The sequence below is a fragment of the Euprymna scolopes genome, chromosome 32, assembly GCF_053919585.1.
Source record: "Euprymna scolopes isolate OS-2025 chromosome 32, ASM5391958v1, whole genome shotgun sequence".
Lineage (NCBI taxonomy): Eukaryota > Metazoa > Mollusca > Cephalopoda > Sepiida > Sepiolidae > Euprymna > Euprymna scolopes.
Window position 1 is genome coordinate 50671464 of NC_136513.1, and position 18241 is coordinate 50689704.

Here is an 18241-nt window from a genome sequence, read left to right on the forward strand (position 1 = left end):
GTTCATGTAAGTAAACCTATTCAGCGATACAGGAAATTAATTGACTTACTGACAAAATAATGTTCGAACGAAGGACAATTTTTTTTAATGGTTTTAAATGTTTTAAAGAAACTTTCAAGGCTATATATTATATAGTTGTATCTTGTCGAACTCGGGATTTTTTTTTTTTTTTTTTTTTTGCGATCAGGAAACTTTATGTTGAACTCAGGAATCTGCACGGAATTTCGAACAGAACTCTTTATTTAATTCGCGGGGGTAGCATGCTCTTGTTCCGTCAGCCATGGCTTAGTAGAAGTTCTACATAATTCACAATTGTATTTTGATTGTCGTCTGCATTGAGGATTGAATTTTCAATCTTCATAAGAGTGTAATTTTACGAAATACTTTATTCGCTATCGCCACGTTGCATTGGAGAAGGTAGAAGGTTACTTCGACCGAAACGTTGTGATTTAATGTAAATCTCATTTAAGATGAGAACAGTAGTCCGAAGAACCCAAGTAATACGGATAATCAATCCCCATCTAAAAAAAAAAATCATAAAGAAAAAATAACTCATTTAACTTTTCTTATTCATTAACCAACGACAAAATAAATAAAAAATAACAAGGAATGTCTTCGCGAAAGTCAATTAGGCTAATAACACTTCCGACGTAAGTGATATTACTTATAGCATGCACATTAGCTGCTGTTCAGATGTCTCGGTAGCGCAGTAGGCAGCGCGTCAGTCTCATAATCATGAAACGAAAGTCGAGCGATCTGAAGGTCGTGAGTTCGATCCTCACCCGGGGCATAATTTTTGTAAATCTTTGCAATATTTTTTTTTTTTTTTTTACACAGTGATCACCACTTATCAAGGCCCGGAAGCCACTCAGGGATAAGGGTTATTGCAAGTACATTACGTTAGTGTGGAGATTTGATGAAGTGTTTACTTAAGGGGGCGGTTCATTAGGTATTTGTTAACGTTGGACTTGAAGACATCCAGGTTGTAGTCCGGAGGGAAGCAGGCAGACGGAACAGAGTTCCACAGGCGTGCAGTTCTAAGAAAGAAGCTTTGTTCATGGAATCCGCGTTTTGATTTAGGCACAGATATAGAGTGGGGGAAATTTTTCACAGTGGATTCAGCTAGACGGGTGTTTTTCGTGAAAGATTGGCGAGGGGGGACCAGAGATTGGAGTTCAGACGAGCACCTGCCATGGAAATAACGATAAAACAAGGATAGGCTCGCAACGTCTCTTCTGTGGGAGAGAGGTTGCAGGGTAGAGAAAGGGCATCCCCCACTAAGCCACGAAGTCTACTTTGTACTCTGTCAAGGATTTTCTATTTTTCTCTTGGTCTGTCTGTCCGTTCTACTGAATCAATCATGATTAGTCATCAAAATGATACCTTTCTTCTAGAAGTTGACCTAGAAACTACTGGGTCAATCTGGCTTAAATGTTGTATCAATGTTTGTTTAAAGGTGGAGCAAACTACGTATCATCGTATCTGTTCGATGCACTGTTATGAATTAATAAATGTTAGTTACCACAATATGACATTTACTCTAGGAGCTTTGTGGGAAACTCCTGGGCCGATCTGGCTGAAATTAGCACTTGAGCAAACTGAAGGTTGTGAGTTCAATATACATCCGGGGTAAATCTTTTTATGAATTAGTTCAATATACATCCGGGGTATATCTTTTTATGAATTAGTTCAATATACATCCGGGGTAAATCTTTTTATGAATTAGTTCAATATACATCCGGGGTATATCTTTTTATGAATTAGTTCGCTTGATTTTTTTTTTACAACATAACTAAAAAATTCCGATGAAAATTTAACATGAAATAACTTTTCTCAATTACATAAGCTCGTATTTGCTTTCTTCTTCCATAAGAAGACGTGGCACAAGCTCGCACGATGGGGAGAATCAAACCAGAGCAAATGGAGGAATAGAATTCAGTCATTTTAAGAATTGGCTCGGTAGCCCCGTCGGCATTTTCTTGACGGGGTGTCACAAGGGGTAAGCAATAAACTTACTCCACAGTCAGGAAGTAAGGAAAGGGAGAGTGAATCTTCTAGAACTGCACAGGATTAAAGAGATACTTCAGGTAAGGAAACATCTCAACAAGGTCGGATGGTGGGGAGAGATGATTATTTATTTTATCCTGAGCGGTCTGAAGGTTGTGAATTCAATTCTCACCCGAAATATATCTTTGTTTTTATATTAATATTTTTAGTTTGTTTTGTTTCCTTAAAATATAAATCTAATTGGTGTAAATTCTGATCAAAGTTAAATTTAAGATTACTTTTGTCCATTGCGTACTCTATTGTCTGTTGCTGTTTATTTCCTGCCCACGAGAGCAAAATGTAACACAAGGTCGTTTTGAATGTGAGGGAAAGCCAGCCCCCCCCCCAAAAAAGGAGCACTCTAGGAGTAGGCAGAAAATGCCTTAGTATAGAACGATTTCCACTCCATTGTCTAAGGACAAATAAACTTAAATGTACCATAAGAACAGATACTACACTATGCACTTCTATTTCATTCATCAAGTCAAATCGTTACTGGTGCATATTGTGAACGTCCGTCTTTGGTCAGAACATACATGACGTCAACAGTCGAATTATACCGAGCGTCGCCGACAAAATCATAACAAAATCATAACAAAATCATAACAAAATCATATCAACGCTACGCAAAAGAAAGTAGCGAAATAAATAAATTCAATTTTTTTTTTTAATAACATTTTCATCCCAAACAAGGCACATCGCCACTTTGATGTAGGGAGCTACTACCAGGGGTACTATGTGGGAGTTGGGCAGCAAGATGTCGATTCACGTTACACTTGAACTTCTGCATGTCAGTACAGTTGGGGAAGCAGAGTCCCGGAAGGGAGTTCCAAAGTCTAGCGGTTCTGGGGAAAGAAATTACTGGAGTAGAAGGCTCTCTTACATCCAGGGATCTCTACTGCGAAGGGGTGGGATTTAGCTGCTTGTTGGGTCTGTCAGGGGTATTTACGTCGAGGAGGTACAAGTGCTTGCTGTTCGTCAGAGCATTCACCGTTAAATACTTGTAGAACAGGCAGAAGGATGCAACATTTCGTCGATGGAACAGAGGTCTTCTTCGCAGCGGTCCTGGCAATACTCTCAATGTAATTGTTCCAACTCATGTTTCCTCTGAACGTAAAAAAAACTTACCTACCGTAATTTCGTGTTTTCTTGTTCATTTTATTTTTTTTAATAATAACCGCCAAGAAAAAGTTATTGGAAGCAAAAATAAATTTTTGGAGGATCAAATATTTTTAAGGAAATCTTATAGAAAAAGGTTAAGAGAAATTTCTTTTTCTTTGTTTTTATTACAAAATCGTTGCAATTCAGCGCGTCGCGTTATGATTGGCTGATCGGAGTTTACGTCAGACAGCAGCTAAACCCGAGCTGTTGCTCGACATAATCCGGCTATGACGTCATAATCCGGCCACTACCTAGTTCACAATATGCACCAATAGCGTCAAACCAAATAAATTCTGATTTGATTATACAAATATGACACATGTAGACATCGTTATTATCATTCATGACAAAACGCATTGGGAGATGCACCCGGTAGACATGAAAAAAAGTCATATTTATTTTTCTTCTCTAGTAAATCGAACGCTTATTTGCCTGCGGGACATGTTACCATGAGACTGATTTCCTGCAGATACAACTTGGGCATCTTTAAATTCAATTCTAACGGATTTACGTCGTAAACCCTTCCCACAAATATCATTAATTAATCACATTAATCCTTATCCTCGAGTGACCTTTGGCCTTGGTTAGTGGTGATCATTTTGATTCAAAACAAAAGGAAGAAGTCACACGTTCTATCATTAATATCGTCGTATCATTTTTACTACGGAAGACCATAAGCGTACACTATTCTGATAGAACTTCCACTGTTTTATTAGTGGGATTTTCGTTTCCTTTGAATCTCAACAATGTTTTCCATTTCTTCTCTTATCATGTCTGCTTCCTTTCGCTTCGTTATTTATATATCTTTTCCTTTACTCTGGTCAGAGCGCCTCCAAGCATCCTATTAATGTTTCTACATAGTCTCGATTGTCCAGGGCGTTTGTGCATACTATCAGCGACGCCATTGTTATGTAGCTGTAATCTCCAGATTTGATTAACACGTCACAACAAACTTGAAAACCATCGAAAGTCATAACAATAACGTGTGCATTTTTATTTTGGATGACATTTTTTATTTTTATTTATTTATTTATTTTTTTTACGTTTCTGAATTTTTTAGATGAGGATTGGCTGTTCGTATCATTTGGATTCATCGGATTATTGTTCTCACCTTGAGTGTTATTTTAACAACGTTTCGGTCGATGTAATCTCCGACCTTCTTCAGATGCATCCTGTCGGACTCGGGAATTTGAACGGAGTTTCGAACGGGACCTTTAATTTACTTCACGGGGGTAGAATGTTCTTGTTCCGTTAGCCATGACTGGATAGAAGTCCTAAGTAATTCTACATTATATTTTTTTGGTCACCCACATTGAGAATTGAACTTTCAAACTTAAGGAGAATATCTCTTAACAGCTGAATTTTTTCCAAGTACTCCAACCACTGCGCCACCGGTCCTTGACTCCCTACAAAGATCCGTGGCGCAATAGTTACAGGTTACATCGGCCGAAACCCTGTGAAAATAGAGCTTAAGGTGAGAGCAGTAGTCCGAAAGCTAAAAAAAAAATACGATTTTTTTTTTTTTAGCTTTTTTTTAATACTTCCTTTCAGAACAGGGGGAGATAATTTAAGAAGTTCTAAAGTTTCTCAAAGAATTTCTTGGAAAATTTTTAAATCGCATAACTTTTTGGTAAAATCAACACAAACACTAAATTAAGACACTAACACAAAATAAAATGTTAATTATCTGAACATTTATTGAATTAAAATATTTTTATGGTTTATAAAATAATTAGAATTTCGAAATAAATTGCAATCGAAATTTTTTGTATTTTTTCTGAAATGAAAGAAAATGGTCATTATAGGGAAGTTACTTCTTTTTTCAAACGAACTTTTACTGAACTGACTCTCTAAGAAATTTCTAGAATGAGTGAGGACTTAAAAAATGAACTTTTTTGATATAAAATTTTAACTTTCGTAATAAGTGAAGCATGCATGCCTCCCCCCCCCGTGAGTGCACAGTGAACAAGGCATAAAAAATGACTAAGTTCAGCATTTCCCCCCCCCATTTAGCTACAAAAGTCCCCAGGGGACGTCAAATCCTAGTGAAAATGAACAAACGGTGCAGTTTTAGGCCTTAACATATTTGTAGTTCTGCACCATGCAAAAAAAGAAATGACTAAGTCCATCATTTGCCCCCTCCCCCTATTTAGCCCCCCAAGTCCCCAAGGCCTTAGCATGTTTAAATTTGAGTTCAGCACCATGCAAAACTGCTAAATAAACTTACACAGAAAATTTTGGACAAATATGGGAAAATAGTCCAAAAAATGGAGTGTTTTCATTAGCTCTAAAAGAGCCCCTGGGACACACCCAAGAGTTATCGCGAAGTATAGACAAACAAAATTATATAGAAATCAGTTAGTTACAACTTTTCAGAAAGTTTTATGAAAACCCAAGGCATCAATTTTTTTTAATAAGCACAAAAGTGTCAATTTTAGCCATTTTAACCCGAAAGGCATCCCTAGGGTGGAGGCAACCGGAGTTTTCCCGGAAAATCCGTTCTGTTACTTTTTTACTCATATCATGTTTAATGTTTGTGACAAATTAAAAAAAAAAAACCAACACGTAGTTATTGAGAAAACGGCGGACAGGCGAACGGACAAGGGTGAATTTACAGTTCCATCCTCCTTTTGTCGGGGGACCAATAAAAGTAATCATTAACGTTTATAAATAGTTTTGAACAATCATTTGTCTCCCTCTGTCCCAAGTGGAAGTTTTCAAAAATGAAAACCAAAAATATTTCCTTAAAAACTGAAATGCACACGTATCTAACATCATTTGGGACGAAAGAGAAAATGACTTACTGTGGTTTCAAAATCCAGGAATCAAAGATAAAAGAAAGAAAGAAATGAACGAATGTTTCATGAAAGTCAATTAGATTAATAACATTTAACGCTTAAGTAAAAGTACTTAAAATATTTAGATTATAGAGAGTTTAGTCGTCTCGGTAGCGCAGTAGGCAGCGCGTCAGTCTCATAATCATCGAACAGAATCCGAGTAATCTGAAGGTCGTGAGTTCGATCCTCACCCGGGGCACATATATTTTTTTTTTTAACTTACTCGAGTTACTTCTTTTTAATGTAATTCACAAATCTATACTTCTGTAATTTTTGTGTGTGTATTGTAAAACTCTTTCTATTCATTAAAAAAATATATATAACTTTGTTATATATGGTTTGTGGAATTGCATTCATCTGCAAAAGACCTAGCTAATTTACATATTCTTTTAAACATTCATTTTAATTAATTCCCTATTAGTTTTTTTTTCGGATTATTATGGAATGATCATCTTTAATTAACTATTACGTGTAATTATATTCATGCAGATATTCTACATGATTTATACTTGCGTAATATTTGCGTAAAAAGGTTATAACACAAACCTCTTTCTATATATATTTATGCATGCGTATATATATATATATATATATATATATATATATATATATATATATATATATGTTTAAAAAATTTGCCTACCAAACTCCTCTGTCAGTTTTTGGTCTACATGAAACATAGTATATAAGGTATTCGAACCCATGCGAAACTTTATATTTGGGTTTTAGCCGGGGAAAATCAGTGCAAATATATGAAAATTAAAAAAATGGAATTTGCCAGATGAAGGTTGAACGACAGAATTACGAATATGCATGCGTAATGTAATAGCTATTTGTTCATGTCTTAATTTTAAGCCTGGACTCACTTCACGGACACAAATACCGAAGTAAAATCCAAAGTAATAAAAAAAGGTTCCCCAAAAGGGATTGATGAACTCAAATACGTCATGACGTGATCAATGACGTACACCAGGCCAATGGAATCAATGACACGGCACTTCTGCATTTATGGACCGGCGGTTTCCATGAAGTTAATCAAGTGTGCCCAGCGGATAACGGAAAAACCGGAAATGGTCGACAGGTAGTTTTCTGGATATTAAGACATTTTTTTCCAATGTATTGCTTCATGAATTTCAGTGGTCGTCGGTATTCTTAACATGGAGAGGCGGGTTGTAACAATTTGGGGTTTCTGTAATAAGGCTCGTCCAGACGTTTCCGGTTATTTTCGTCGTCTGTCGAGCACACCCGATTAACTTCGTGGAAATCGCGGGGTCATAAATGCAGAAGCACAAATGACACCTAACCCTAACACCTAGAACAAATGCATTTAGAAGATGCTAATGAAATCACAAAAACTACTACTATTGCTGCTGCTACTACTACTAGTACTGCTACCGCGCTAGTAAAAAAAAAAAAATCGCATGAAAACAGCGACGTCCACGCGACAATCCCCAGCAAAACAGGGCAGAAATTGCAACGAATAATACCGTCTTGTCCAGTATTCCATGGCCAGTGTGCTTATTGTCAGTGATGGGGGCATTTCACTTCTGTCTGTTTCAGAAAACTAAACGATGAAGATAGACAACGGAAAACAAATGGTCCTTCACGTCTACAAGCCCAAACCACTTGACGATCGATGAACTGCACTGAAGACAACCAACAGAACTCTAACCAGCGTTAATGACACGGAATATGTATTGCATACTAAATGAAAAACCCTATTGTTTCAATGTATCTTTTGACAAACGTGCAACGCATTAGCTGACTCATGAGCCGTCATTATTGTTTTGTCTGAAGCAGATTTTAAGTGCTAAAAGACCAACACCCCATCTTCGACCCATAAAAACTGTGATATCTGGATTTGGTGTCAAGTAAACCATTCCATTTGTAGATCAATTCAGAACTCTTCTAGAGTTTACAGGCAACTGACATACACGTAATAAAGAGCACAGAAAAAGACTAAAAACTAAAAACAGCCTAACCTGCCTTGACAAAGTACAAAATAGACTTCGTGGCTTAGTGGGGGATGCCCTTTCTCTACCCTGCAACCTCTCTCCCACAGAAGAGACGTTGCGAGCCTATCCTTGTTTTATCGTTATTTCCATGGCAGGTGCTCGTCTGAACTCCAATCTCTGGTCCCCCCCCCTCGCCAATCTTTCACGAAAAACACCCGTCTAGCTGAATCCACTGTGAAAAATTTCCCCCACTCTATATCTGTGCCTAAATCAAAACGCGGATTCCATGAACAAAGCTTCTTTCTTAGAACTGCACGCCTGTGGAACTCTGTTCCGTCTGCCTGCTTCCCTCCGGACTACAACCTGGATGTCTTCAAGTCCAATGTTAACAAATTCCTAATGAACCACCCCCTTAATAAAACACTTCATCAAATCTCCACACTACCGTAATGTACTTGCAATAACCCTTATCCCTGAGTGGCTTCCGGGCCTTGATAAGTGGTGATCACTGTGTAAAAAAAAAAAAAAAAAAGTATCATCGGCTGGGAAACATGTGAAATACTGAAACTACTGTCAGCAAACAAAATCTAAATTAACTACATCAGTAAACAAAATCCAAATTAACTACATCAGCAAACAAAATCCAAATTAACTACATCAGCAAACAAAATCCAAATTAACTACATCAGCAAACAAAATCCAAATTAACTACATCAGCAAACAAAATCTAAGTGAACTACGTCAGTAACTCTGATACACAAACAACATCCTCCGCCCTTAAGTTTGTGGAGGACTGCGCAGATCTGTTCAAAGGCCCAGGTAAAAAGTCCAATAAATGAAAACACGCCGCCTATCGCTCAGAGATAGCGTAAAGTCTCCTTTCACGAAAGGAAAGACACAGAAGAATTAATACACAAAGACAAGAAACTGAGCGAAAAGTAGAAGGACCGACACCATGCGTATCTCCTATTGTAGTTGTGTCAAAAAAAGAACCAGAATAAAATACATTCTGCAAAAGGGAATGTGTCTGATCCGATCGTGGTGGCGACCATCTCTTGAACCATTCTCAAGTGGCTCTCGTTTTTTTTTTTAATGATGGTCTTCTAATAGAAAAAAAAACCTGGACTGAATTCTTGGCAACTAACACGTTCAGTCCGGTAGGTGTGTCAGAAACTGACCTTACAAATACGTGAAAAATTTTTTGAATAATTCGACCTCCCAGTCTTTGCAAGCTTATAACTACTCGAAAAATATAATTCAAACCCTAATTTTTTTTTTCAATTAAAGGAGCAAGGACCAAATTTAAAAAAAAAAAAAAACAGGTTTAATAGCAAATTATGCAATATTTGTTTTTTTTTTTAATCGGTTTTCTTTAAAAGATTTGAAGAAAATAAACGAAATTTAACTTAGGTCGATTATAAAAATCGATATAAGTTCCAAAAAAACACTGGCCTTTAAAAATTACTAATCAACGTGTAGTTGCATTCTTCACTGTTAAGAATTTATTCATATTTATATTTTAAAATCCATTTTTTTTTTTTTAAATAAAATAATTTTTTAAACGCCTATTTGAAAAACCCGCCATCAAGGCAAACATTTTACGTTTTTATTTAAAACCGGATATAGTTTTTTTTTAATTATTGTTTTGAATTACAGGTGGACAGAAGGAAGTAAAAACCTCACGTCCGCGTTAGCCGTCTACCTTTGCGCGTAAAGAAATTTGTGCCTCCATACCTGAAAACTAGTCACAGTTTATTTATAATTTTTTGCCTTAAAAAAAAAAAACAGTTCAAGAATTTTTTTTTTCTTTTCTGAAAAATACACGAGTTTTTGATTAAATATATTTAATTTCCACTTTATGGAGTAATTTTTTTTTTTTAATATCTAACAAAAAAAAACATTGAATGAAATAGAAATAATTTCCGTAATAAAACGAAACTTTGTGTACAATATATAGATTATAAAGTTTCATTTAAAAAAAAACATATTATAAGGTTTCATTTAAAAAAAAAACAACGTGGTTAAAAAAAAAGTTTTAAACTTCGGACTTTACAGGTAAATTTCTAAAAAAACACTTCTTTTTTTGTTTTAAATTTGAATATATTATTTATTGATCTTTTATCTTCAATTTGTGATATATAAAACTTTGGCGAGTAAATTAATTATTTACTTTTTAATAGACATTTCAAAATGGGGGAGTGAATAAAAAAAACGTTTGTCTAAAATATTATATTCAGTTTATTGGAAAGAGCATAGAATTTAACATTGAGCCTGAAAATATCGTAAAAATTTAATCCATAGAAAAATTTTGATAGATTTTTAAAGTTTAAAAATTGAAAAATATTTAACTTGTAAAATTCAATTGATTTCATTGCGTAAAAAAATGGATGCATGGACGCTGGCCGGCACTTTGTAAACACTGTTTTTTTTTTAAATAAAAAATAATATTTCTATTACTTTTTATACAACTTTAATAGTTTATTTTGGAAGTATAATCCATAAAGAAAATAAACAACCCACTTTTAAAAGAGAAATTACGAGTTTTTTATATTTTATTCGCAGTTTCGTGTAAGGGATGTCAAAAATTCCCCCCAAATTCTGATACACCTATCAGTCCGGTTCTCGAGAACTCAACTCGACTCAACTCGCTCCCACCTTCTTCACTGCCGGCCTTAATATCTCATTCATGCAAATTAAGGTGCGATCGAACTTGATGATTTGTTGCCTTTCTGTGTCCCGTCGGTCGGGTTTCGAGTTCGCACATGCCACCTTAGCAGTCCGCTTCCATAACTGCAGTCACACCAAAATTTTCCCTACAGACCTACTTTTTTTTTTTTTTTTTTTTTTGAAGAAGAAGTTTATTCATTTCCAGACTAAATAAAAAAGTATAAAACGTGTTCCAAAGAATATGGGCCGTTTCTAAGTGATAATATGAGCTCAATTCTTCTTCTTCCCCTCCGAACTCATGCACCCCCTCAATCATCGACAATGATAACAACATCGTTGAAAAAAATGTAACACCAGATGTTCCGATTCAGAAATCGGCCCTGTCGGTGGAGCATTAGAATACGCCGACTGTCCCCCTGCAGAGAGTAAAAGTCCCTCATTGGGGTTCCTGGATATGACCTTAAACTATATCCAATAGTGAGGCCCTCAGCTTGTGGGCTTTGGGGAGTGTGGAGCCACCCTTTAATTACCATTGCTCTCAGGTCCACTCTGACCCGGAGTGGTAGTACCTGTTAGGGTCCCAACTATGGGTTTAATAGAAACCGACGTGAAAACAACAAATATATTCTATTAAAAAAATTTTTCTTCAAAATCTTTGGATTCGGCATTAAATAATCCGAAAAGGGTGATATGCCGTAAAACAAAAACAACCAACCAACCAACCCATTCAGAAATCAAAAACTAAACAAGAAAAGAAATTAACTGATATCTCCACGAAAATCAATTAGACTTATAACACTTAAGGCTTAAGTAAAACTACTTATGGCATTTAAATGAACCCAAGTACAGGTGTCTCGGTAGCGCAGTAGGCAGCGCGTCAGTCTCATAATCATGGCACTAAAATCGAGCAATCTGAAGGTCGTGAGTTCGATCCTCACCCGGGGCATGTCTTTTTTTGTGTGAATGTTCGCAGTATTTTAGTTTGTTTTGTGTCCTCAATAATAATAATAATAATAAAATCTGAATATTAATTTACCTGTCCGTACGTCCAGTGTCATAAAAAGCATCATCATCGCAAACATTGATTAATGAGAAACGAATTACTCCCTTTATAGTCGCTCTTTATCAGTTAGAAATCATTAAAACCATTTCCTCTCCAAAAATTAAAAGAAAGAAACATGGCTGTCAAATTGGCTATTTTATTTTATAATTAAAAAAAATCATGTTAAGAGGAGACTGTAAGTTTCTTTTTAAAATTAAAAAAATGTGCAATTGACATCTGCTCCTTTATGATTTATATAAAAAATTATTCAGAAAAAAAACAAAAAAAACAATGTTTTGTGTGTGAAATTTTCATTGAAAAAAAATCTCAATGTTCTAAATCAGTTCTTTTTATATTTAAAAGTTTAAAAAGAATTTGCTTAAATAATTGTTTTAAATTTGTCCTTATTTGTTTTATTTTATTTTTTTTATTCGTTTTATTTATAATGCGCTTGAAAAATTTCAACTACCGTGGAATTTCGGCGGGGTCTGCTAGTAAAAATTAAAACAGCATTTCTTTTTAACCTGAGAACTAAATCATATTTTAACATGCATGTTGCGATATATAGGAAGTGTCAGTATATAGGTGTTGAGACTCAGAAAGGTCACCAAGGAAAACACAGACACTGACATCGATTAGAAAATAATATTAATATTGAGAACAACACAGAAGATACAGAGAAACAACAGTCGTAGCACTTAACGCCAAGATGGCGTACTAGGAAGTACAGAAGAATCACTGAGAGAGTTGTTACCATTCGCTCTATTTATACGAAAGGAGTTATAAGTCCTCAGGACAATACGTAAATACTTTCGGAAACAAACGTTAATTAACTCACATTTAGGATAGTCACCACTCTTATATAAAAGCGACTTTGTATGTGTAGGGGTGTGTGTGAGTTCCTTCCTTCCTCATAGGCTCCGAAACGGCTAGGCCTATCTTTTGCAAATTTCACACAAAGCTAATTTATATATCTGGCAGTGTTCTTAGATATGTTTTGTACAGAAACCCATCCGATAAATATTGACAATCGAAAAATTCTATCTTAAAATTAGTCTTTTCTGTCTTACAGATGAAAAAGAATAATATTTACGGGGGACTATTTTACGTTACCCCAACCAGGGGAAATAATAGATTTTTATCTGGAGATATAGCTCAGTGGTAGAGCATTCGACTATGGATATTGTTGTATAGTTATACACTTTTATTGTTTTTGTGCATGCATTTTCTCTGAAATAGTCAGTTGTTGAGCGTCAGCTGATATAAGAGCGTACACCCTCCCATACATCTACCTATATATATATATATATATATATATATATATATATATATATATATATATATATATATATATAAGTGAAAATGCCTGTGTGTGTGTCTGTGTGTGTGTGTCTGTGTACATTTCCCTACGCAATAACTCTGTCAATTTTTAGTCTACAGACTCGAAATTCGATATACATGGTACTGAGATTTGGGAAAATCGATGTGATCGGTTTTCTGCCAGAAATTTAGATATTAAGAAGTCAAAGTTCAACGATTTGACCTTTGAGAACTCTACCAAACTCCTCCGACAATTTTCGGTCTAAACACTTGAAATTTTAGATATAGGTTCCTTGGACATGGACCTAACTTAATAACTTGATTTGAGCCCTAAACAATGAATGTTAAGGGGTCATAATAGGGGTCAAATTACACTTTTGATTTTCAATATCTAAATTTATTTTTGTCATTTTCGTGTGACAGAAAATGGAATCTTTCATTTAAAACTATAGCAAAAGATGTTTCTTTCTCTCCTTCCGTACAAAAAATAAATAAATAAATAAAAACAAACGGATGAATAAATAAATAATAAAAACAAAAAAATGAATAAATAAATAAATAAATAATAAAAACAAACGAATTTCTGTGAACAACGTTATATTCCGTCCGTTGAAAAAATACTAAGGGACTGCTTTCCAACCAAATATCACATAGTCGATTTCAAGTGTAATGTAAGCTTTTTCTCGTCCTTGCAGCCTCTTTCCAATAGACGTTGCAAGTCTATCTCTGTTTTATCGTTATTTTCATGGGAAATGCTGAACTGAGCTTCCCCTCTTTGCCAAACATTCACAACAACACTCGTTAAGCTACAACAATTTCTCTTACTTTCTGTTCCTAAAACTAAACACAAATTCCGTGAACAAAATTTCTTTCCTAGAATTTTGCCCATCGAAGCTACTCAATGGCCTTACACTCTTTCATATTTTTAGTTGACCTTATTTCACTCCAAAATCCGTGAAAATCAACCATTTATCAATAGCCTTCTAATCCTGCTTCTTAACTGTGTTATGATGTGGCCTATTTTCTTGAATGCCAGGGGGGGGGATCCCAAACGTACATGGGTCGTCAACTCCCTATACTCCTGTCTAGTTGATAAGAATCCAGAGATGAGGAGACTTAGTGTATAATATCTTCTGTAGGTTTTTAAAAATTGTATTATATGGGCGTATTTATTTGTTGTATACAATTAATTGAACACAAGCTGCGGGATATTACGAGTTGATAACTTTACAAACACTATTACTCGTATTTCACGTTCTTACACTGAGATCGTTGAAGTTAAGCAATGTGGAATCTGGTTAATATTTTGATAAGTTACATGTGGATAACTAGTTGGGAATATCTAAGTCTATAAAAAAAAAAAATACGCCACACATGTTTTTTTTGTGTTTTTTTTTTTTTTTTTAATGTAGGTTTATTAGGAAGCATAGGCGCATGCTACGGACGGTAGATCTGCAATGGGGAAAATATTTGACTAAGAGAAAAGGGACCACTCAAGAATTTGGGAATACATCTGGCTTTGAGGTTTGAGACCACATGATTGACACTGCGACTAGTGTCGGCATCGATCACGGATTTCGAATCAGCACAAAAAGTGGACGATCACGGCCTGTGTAGTGAACGCATACAGACGTGTTCACACCTGAACAAACGTGCATCATTTCAATAAGGAAAATATAGATCTTCCATTATTTTCTTCGTGGGTTTTTCATTCTTTTTTGTGAATCATTTCAATTCTTTCTTTTTCCTCCATTCAGTTGTCAAATCCCCCCCCCCATAAAAAGAATCATCGACAATAATAACAACATAGTTTCGAACATGTATACAAAACAAACGAAAAAACGGAACTAACGAATGTCTTCACAAACGTCAATTCGATTAATGACACGTCAGGCTTAAATTAATTGCTTAAAGCATTTAAATAACGCTTTCCTCAGTTGTCTCGGTAGCGCAGTAGGCAGCGCGTCAGTCTCATAATCATGAAACAAGTATCGAGTAATCTGAAGGTCGTGAGTTCGATCCTCACCCGTGGCATGTCTTTTGTAACGTTCAGTATTTTTAGTTTGTTTCATGCCCAGAATAAATCTCTATTTCTATCTACATATCTGTCTATCTATCTATCTATCTATCTATCTATACATACATATCTATCTATCTATCTATCTATCTATACATACATATCTGTCTATCTATCTATCTATCTATCTATACATACATATCTATCTATCTACTATTATATAAAACTCACTATGTGTGCGTGTGAGTTCCTTCCTCATAGGTACCGAAACGGCTGAGCATATCTTTTGCAAATTTAACAAAAGGCTAATTTATATGTCTGGTAGTGTTCTTAGATATGTTTCCTACAGAAATTCATCCGAAAAATATCGAAAATCGAAAAATTCTGATTTTAAAAATACTCTTTCTCTCTCGTACATCAGAAAGAATAATTTTTACAGAGGAATATTTTATGCTTCACCGACCAAGGGAAATAATAAAACCTAAGCAAATAATTTTCGAAAATCGAAAAAATCCGATCTTAAAAATATTCCTTCTCTCTTAGAGATAAAAGGAAGAATTTTACGGGGGAATATTTTACGTTACACTGGCCAAGGAAAATAATAAAATCTCAGCAAATCATTTTTTCTTTAAAAAAAAAAGAGATGTATTGTGATCTTAAGATATAGCTCAGTGCCAGAGCATCCGATTGCAGATCAAATGACTCCCTGTTTAAGGTTGGGTGTACCTCAACATTTTATTTCAATTTTTTTTTATTAATGAGATCAATTTATGATTTAAAAAGACCATTTTAAATCGCCGCAAATCATTTTTTTCTTGTTTGCATATTTTAAAACTAAACATTAATCAGAAGTGACTTTTCCAGGGCATTCATCGTCAAGCTAAAATATCATATGACGTGATATTGTAAATGAACCTAGATAAAATTTGATGAAGGAGGTCATCATTATATATATATATATATATATATATATATATATATATATATATATATATATATATATATATATATATATATATATATTGTTGTTTTTTTTTGTTTGCGAATTAGTCCATCAGGCAAATTATTCCTCGTAATATATAATAATCAATAGTTGATTGATTCTATAATAATACATACGAAATCTGCATAAATTAAAATATCATGTTTAAGCGTATTGTACGACCAGGCAGCCAACTAGCAAATAAATAACTCCAAAAAATGAGGAAACTCCCAATCAAATATATTTAAGATGACGTTTTAAATTGTGTTCACTATTTCATTCTACATCACGTCTGTGCTTACATCTGTATTATTATTATTATTATTATTATTATTATTATTATTATTATTATTATTATTATTACTATTATTATTATTATTATTTCATTATTAATATTATAATTATTATTATTATCATTATTATTATTATTATTATTATTATTATTATCATAATAATAATTATTATTGTTATTATTAGTATTGTCATTATCATTATTAGTAGTAGTAGTATAATTTTTATTATTTTTGATTTTCATTATCATTTTTATTATCATTATTATTTTTATTATCATCATCATTATTATTATTATTATTATTATCATTATTATTATTATTATTATTATTTTTATTATTATTTTTATTATCATCATTATTATTATTATCATTATCATTATTATTATTATCATCATTATTATTATTATCATTATTATTATTATCATTATTAGTGGTAGTAGTAGTAGTATCATATTTATTATTTTTGATTATCATTATCTTTTTAGTATCATTATTATTTTTATTATCATTATCATTATTATCATAATTATTGTTATTATTATTTTTGTTATGATTTTTATTATCATTATTATTATTAATTGTATTATTATCATTATTATTTTTATTATTATGGATATCATTATTATTGTTATTAATATTATTAACGTTTTGCTATTATCATTATTTTCTTCTTATTATTTTTTTAATTTTATTTATATTATTATTTTATTATTATTATTTTACTCTATTTAATGTATATTTATTATTATTATTATTTTATTATTATTATTTTTTTTTTTTTAAATTATTATAATTATCAATTTTTAATAATTTATAATCTCAGTTATGAAGGATTGCTCCTCCACTGAGAAAGAACAGTAAATTGAAATGCAGCAGCTAAAGACAGATACTACACTTTGATCTTAGCCTGAATGCCAAGGAAAACTCTTGATTTTTGAAGTGCCTGGTTTGGGGCCGTGATTGAGGGGGTTTCTTGAGAATAAATTCCATATCTTTCCCGGGAGCCATTAACAATGTATGAGGCTAACGAAATTACATGTACGTTTCTGCATCTTAACACAAAACTTTCTTCAAGCAAATTTCCTCGACGGTTGATGACGCCTCTATTCCGAATTTTTGTTCGGAGGACGTCACCTGTGGATTGTTTCTTATTGATATAAATGATTGCACACTCGAAGTAATTAAATTGGAAAAATAAAACTAAAAATAAAATAAAATAAAAACATAATTTTTTATTTGACAGTTGCTGCGAACCTATCAGTATAAGCAGTAAAAAAAATTCATTTCATAAACATTTTTTTTTATAAAAGTTCGAATAAAAACGTTTCAATTTTTTTATTTTCTTTAGTTTTAATAAATCGCTTTTTAGTCTGACAGGCCCGCAGCAACCGTCGGGGGACGTTGCTTAAAGAAAGCTTGATTTTGTTTTTAATTTCATTATTCTTAGTGTGCAATCATTTATATTGGTGAAAAACAATCGACCGATGACGTCATACGAAAAAAGATTCAGAATAGATGCGCCACCAACCGTCGGGAGACGTTCTTACAGCTTTGTGTCAAGGTTCTTGATAAGGTGCAGAAGAGTATCTGTAATTTGGTTGAAGAAAGCCGACAACATAGAGAAGTATAATATTGCTATTACAAACAAACAAACAAACAAAAGAAAGGAACAAAGAAAAATCCGGGTCGGCATTTTTTTTTCAACAAAAATTTTTATTACTGTTACTTTCCAGTCTTGACACCACTTCAAAGTCTCTCGCCATCGTCCATCTCGCCCAGCATACACTTTTCCTCTTCCTCCGACCGTAAGCTGGGCACAGACGGCTCATTCTCCTCTTCGATTTTACACGTCCATTTTCTTCGACGTCACTCTTTTCTTCCTCCGACCAAGTGGTGCATTTTTTCTCCTTTTCCCCCCTTT

The 18241-nt window shown here is 33.8% G+C and overlaps 1 protein-coding gene and 3 non-coding genes across 17 annotated transcripts in view; 3 read left to right on the plus strand and 1 right to left on the minus strand.

Moving 5' to 3' along the window:
- The window catches only part of LOC145256347 (spectrin beta chain-like), a 648628-nt gene that overhangs the window by 473420 nt on the left and 156967 nt on the right, over positions 1-18241 (minus strand). The window lies entirely within an intron of this gene.
- On the plus strand, positions 696-790 carry Trnam-cau (transfer RNA methionine (anticodon CAU)). The gene is made up of 2 exons: positions 696-732; positions 755-790. It is a non-coding gene; the product is annotated as a tRNA-Met (tRNA).
- Trnam-cau (transfer RNA methionine (anticodon CAU)) lies at positions 6149-6243 on the plus strand. Its single transcript has 2 exons — positions 6149-6185; positions 6208-6243. It is a non-coding gene; the product is annotated as a tRNA-Met (tRNA).
- On the plus strand, positions 11518-11612 carry Trnam-cau (transfer RNA methionine (anticodon CAU)). Its single transcript has 2 exons — positions 11518-11554; positions 11577-11612. It is a non-coding gene; the product is annotated as a tRNA-Met (tRNA).